The following is a 5,303-nucleotide window of genomic DNA, read 5'->3' on the forward strand; positions in this document are numbered from 1 at the left end:
ACATATAAGTACGTTGCGTTGGTGGAAATCTTTTAAAAATACATACATAAAAATAATGAACTTCTACTTCGCTTCTAACTTTTCAATTAATTGTTTCCCAAGCTATTTTTCAATTCCGTTCCATACATTCACTATAAACCCATATTCATACTTGGCCTTAAGTATAAAGCCCGGGGACTTACCGAATCAAGAGAAGGAGGGATCAAGTTGTGGTATATGTTTGCCACAGCGACCAGGACCCTAACAAATACCCAAGCCTGAGGGTAGGATATTATACAAATAGCTGCTATCAAACATCACTCCCCTCTTGCCTACCACTATACCTCTTGTCCTGAATTATTAACAACCATATAACACCGATTTTTCCGCTTATTCGTCATAGATCTCTTCTTAAGAAGATTTATAATGCTTTACATAAAGTTTCATATTAAAAAAAAAAGACAATTTATTCAATACTTAATACTATGTACACTCCATTCAAACAGGAGTAGTAATTAAAATAGTAATTTTGAAAAACGTTTCAATTGAACTATATGGTGAAACTTCACCTTAAATACTCAAATTTTGTACATTATTGGAAAATTTCAAACAAAGACTCGAGTCATCAAAATAGCAGTAAATAAATAAAGAGTCGAAATTATGATCCGATTCAGGTATCATTGGGGTTTCAAATCAGCTTAATGCAAAATACAGATATCCTATCTCGTTTTATCAGACTAATCACATAGTAATTTTTAAAAGACTAATCACAATCATATCTAATGTTAACGCATACTGTCAATATCATTTTATTCTAATTAGTTAATTTTAATTTTGTACCGAATTAAAATTTTTACTTCATTTTCACAAACTGACAGAATTAATCATACACTGATGTTACACCATGGTGTAGGGTTAATGAAAAATAACTTCCAACATAAAGGATGCTTAACTCATCCAGATAGTACAAAATTAAAGCAATTTACTATCAACAATGTTAAGAGATTATTCTGCTTTGTATTGTAAAGTACAAAGAAGAAATCACGACTATAAAGTATAGAAAGAAGTAAATATGGAGAAAATTTGATTTTATCAAAAGCATCTTAAATGAAATCGAATAACAAAATATTTTAATGCATTAGGACACTTTAACAAAATCTCTGATTAAGAACTCCCTAGTGAGATAAATGAACAATTGAACATCAGTAAAGAAATGAAACAGACCGATGAGCATGTGATGGGACAGGGTTTAGAGAGGAATAGGTCTTTGAGAGAAAAGATTAAAAGGATGTCACGGTTAGTTTAAATTATAGAACCCATTTAATAAAAAAAAAGAATACAAAAAAAAAAAAAAAAAGCAGAAAGTACCCCTTTCCCCCCTCCCTTTTTTATATTAAAGGTATAATCCATAAAAGTAACCCAAGGGTATCAAAATAAGGTTTTTAGTAGAAATATCAGACAAGTATGGTAGAAGAGTGTCATCTAAATTACGACAATTAGTGCTAATACTCACCCTGGTGGAATTGTTTTCAAATTTTCAAAGATTGACCTGAAACCTCCATTACTCGTACATATTATTGAAATTAAAATGTTTTGTTAGCATTGTAATTTTATTTTCGTACCCTTCATTAAAAGAGAATTAGTGCTTGTATATATATAATACATGAAGTGTACTATATATACTTCACTGAGTCTTCTCTGTTTTATTGCGTTGTGGCATTATAAGTTGTTGATATGAGTCCAGCTATGGTGGTATAGTCTAGCTATAGCCTAAGGCTCATGGAATTAATGGAACGTGAAGGGACCGTTCTTCTGGTGTTACCATTGTAAAGAAAAGTTTAACCTTTTTCTAATAACAGTAAAGTATACATTTAATGGATTTGGAGGTAAAAAAACAGCTACTTAAATATGTACATTATCTGGACATACGGAATTGAGCTATGGGGCTCTACTAAACCATCTAATTCCTCTCGAATCCAATCCTTACTGTCCAAAATCCTTCGTAAAATCCTTAATGCTCCTTACTTTGTCACAAATCAAATCATCCATGTCCATCAATGTCCCCTATGTTGCCGATTTGGCCAGAACCAGATATCAATCCTTCCAAAATAAACTTCCCAACCACCCAAACCAAATCGTTTCTAACCTGGCTTCTCCTTCACTACCTAATAATCCTCCTAGGCATCTGAAAAGAAGATGGAGTTCTATCAATGGGTAGATTCTCCACATGTTTGTATCATATCATAATATCACTTACAGCAAATTTATTTGATGTGTATATATGTATACAGTTGTAAATAACAATAAATAAACTATATATAAAAAAAATAAAAAATATATGTATATTCTTAATTCTCGTGCAGTTCAGTTCCCTGATATCTATTATTCTGACAGTGGTAATGTTGCTGTGGTGTGCTGGATGGCTTGGAGTATCGGGAATCAACTAATTAAACGAGACAATTTATAAATTGTTGGACTGAATTGATCGATTCTAGGTAGTAGTTTGATCTGACGAACATGTATCGTTTGTTGGTTTTTCCGATTCCGAAGAAGATCCCATGCTAAAAGGTGCATATCGAACAATAATGAATGAATACTTTAGTGAAGGTGATTCAATATATTTATGACTTGATTTACCTGTTTAATAGTGTTTAGAATTAATTATAACTTAAACAATCGATTGTAAAATTTGAGTAGACAATCATAAATACATTGTCTCATCTCAAATCCAAATGGACCGAGTTGAGTCCGATTTGTGCTTTTTGGTATTATTTAGCGTCTTATTTAAAACATAAAAATGGAACGTAACGTTAAAAAAAATTGTGTTGTGATGGATTTCTATTTACAGAAAAAATAAAGTTGGCTGACTCTTGATTTGTTTGAAAGGTTCGAGTTTACAAAATATTTTGCAATTTGTTTTTTTATTTTATTTTTTATCCTCTTTCTGGTTATTTCTGACCTACGGGGTGAGGAGGGGAGGGAGAGGTTACCTACAGGGTACAACCCTATTTTAACCATGGTGGTAGGTCAAATTTCCATTTCTTGGAACCACTACAAAAATAAAATTTGACAATCCAGGCTGGATATAAACCGACCTCGCTGCAGATCTGAGATGGCAAAGACCCACGCCTCAACTCCCTCAGCTACAGATGCCTCAATTGTTCCTTTTATACTAAATGACTTTCTTCACCGTTCCGCTATGTCCAACACATTTTTTTTTAGTTATCTTTAATAGAGAGTATATTTTCAATTGTCCTACAATATTACTTTTTATAAAAACCGATGATAATAATTTCAATATGGAATTTATATTTAATTGCAAATATTCAGCCGCGTATCCAGCTAAATATTTTTTGTAGTCCTTTTTCAAGCATACCAAGTAGTTCATGAAGTTCTATAAACGTTTATAGGGACCAGATTCATAAATACTTGTAAAATAATAATGGCAAATGAGTGAACTTATTAAATTGAACAGATGAACTAGGCAAGCAAGTGAAGAAAAAGATATTTGAAATTATTATTGTAAGTAAAATTATTTGATGTATAGGTCATAAAAGCTTTATTAAAGCTCTTAATAAAGTAATTTAAGTTTTTAAGAAAGTTAAGTTGTTTCATCTGACCTCTAAAATTTGCAAACATTTCTATTCTCCTACCTTCTGGTTAAAAATTAAAACACTTTAGAGCCTAATTCAATTTTTTTTTTACCTTGGACGTTTATTATATTTGGAATCCAATTATATAATAATACTTAATTAAACTCCCCATCTCATTCCGCAAGTCTATTATTATTATTAAATTTTGATCCTTATATAAATCATTGACCAAACTTCGTTGTTTTAGTTACACATTTAAGCCATGTTATATATTTTAGAAAATTGACTCCCCCAATAATAGTGGGGCGGATAGGTAAGTAAACAACATTATATTAAAAACGTATTTTTTGTTTGAATTTTTTCTATTAAATCATTAGAAATGCAATTAATTGATAATATGTAATTGTGGAAAACCTCAAGTTAAAAAAATATTAAATTATAGATGCTGATAAAGTGGCATAGTACCCCCGAAACGCTCAAGGTAAAAATAAATAAATTAAAAATCATTGTAGTTTAAATTTTGAACTAAAGGCGGGATAGGAGAATAAAAAGTTAATTTGATTGAATGTACATGGAAATTATTAATTATTTGTTTATGGCTACTTCAGTATTACAAGCGTCAGTAATTTTTATTTACATTTTCAATATACAATATTGTTTATAGTACTTTCTTGTTGGCTGTATGAAATACACAACTTCGCGAACTCGACTTCTTGTTTCCCCGAAACGAAGTTTCCCCGATTTGTCATTCATAGTAGGGGAGATATAAGAAAGGGGAAAAGTTGGAAGACAACATATATCATTTGGAGAAGGTGGCAACTCGACGGAAGGAGATTGTTTCAGGTGGAAATGATGGGAAAAGACTACTGCATACATCCCTATCGGGAAGTATTGATCAAGTTGTCACCCGGGGAAGGGGTCGTTGCTGATTGTGCCGTTATTGGTAAAGTTTCCCCTAGGGTTGAGCTGATTGGCTCTCCCCTCCTAGCCAATCCTAACCCCGGTAACAATAACACTTTCATATTGGTATCAAGGCTTCTATCTCGCCTCCTATTGGTTTCTAAATGGCGAATCCCCTAGCAACCAATAGCCAACTGTTATTAGCCCATTTTCTGGCGAAACATCCTTCCGGAACTACTGCAATCGTCGTGTGGGGGAGGAAGTGGAATCAATTCAGGGTCATTTCCTCCAGGAGAAAAGTCCACTTTCGGATAAGATTTGGGGATGTTAATTCCGTCAAAAGAAAAATTCTTATATCACTGTAGTTATACCAATTATACCAAAAATTATTCAAAGTAATTTTGTTAGCAATTAGATAATGCTAAATTAATTTTTAATATTATAAATAATATAAAACATGTTAATTCAGGGATTTTCTGTAATGTTGGGCAAAAAGCAATTGAAATTAAATTTGATTGCGATCAGTAATTTCATTTACTGAGTAGTTTTCTATTCTGAGTCAACATATCCACTTTTAGAAAGTTATTATGGTAGCATCATGTTGATAAACTAAATGTTTAACGAAAATTTTGATTTGTAAATACTATTTGACAGGGAAAAATTTAAATAAAAAAATAAACTAGTGGAAATAAACTTTTCATACATTATTAAATTCCTCAATTGTACAATTTACAGTGGTTTATCAAGTAGTGTAAATTACCAATTAAAATTATTTGTAGTTTTATACTGATTTTTACAATTTAGAATTACAGTTGACTGAAATTAATTTTT

Source organism: Halyomorpha halys, unplaced genomic scaffold, assembly GCF_000696795.3.
Source record: "Halyomorpha halys isolate HHAL.00 unplaced genomic scaffold, Hhal_1.1 Scaffold303.1, whole genome shotgun sequence".
In the NCBI taxonomy this organism is placed as follows: domain Eukaryota; kingdom Metazoa; phylum Arthropoda; class Insecta; order Hemiptera; family Pentatomidae; genus Halyomorpha; species Halyomorpha halys.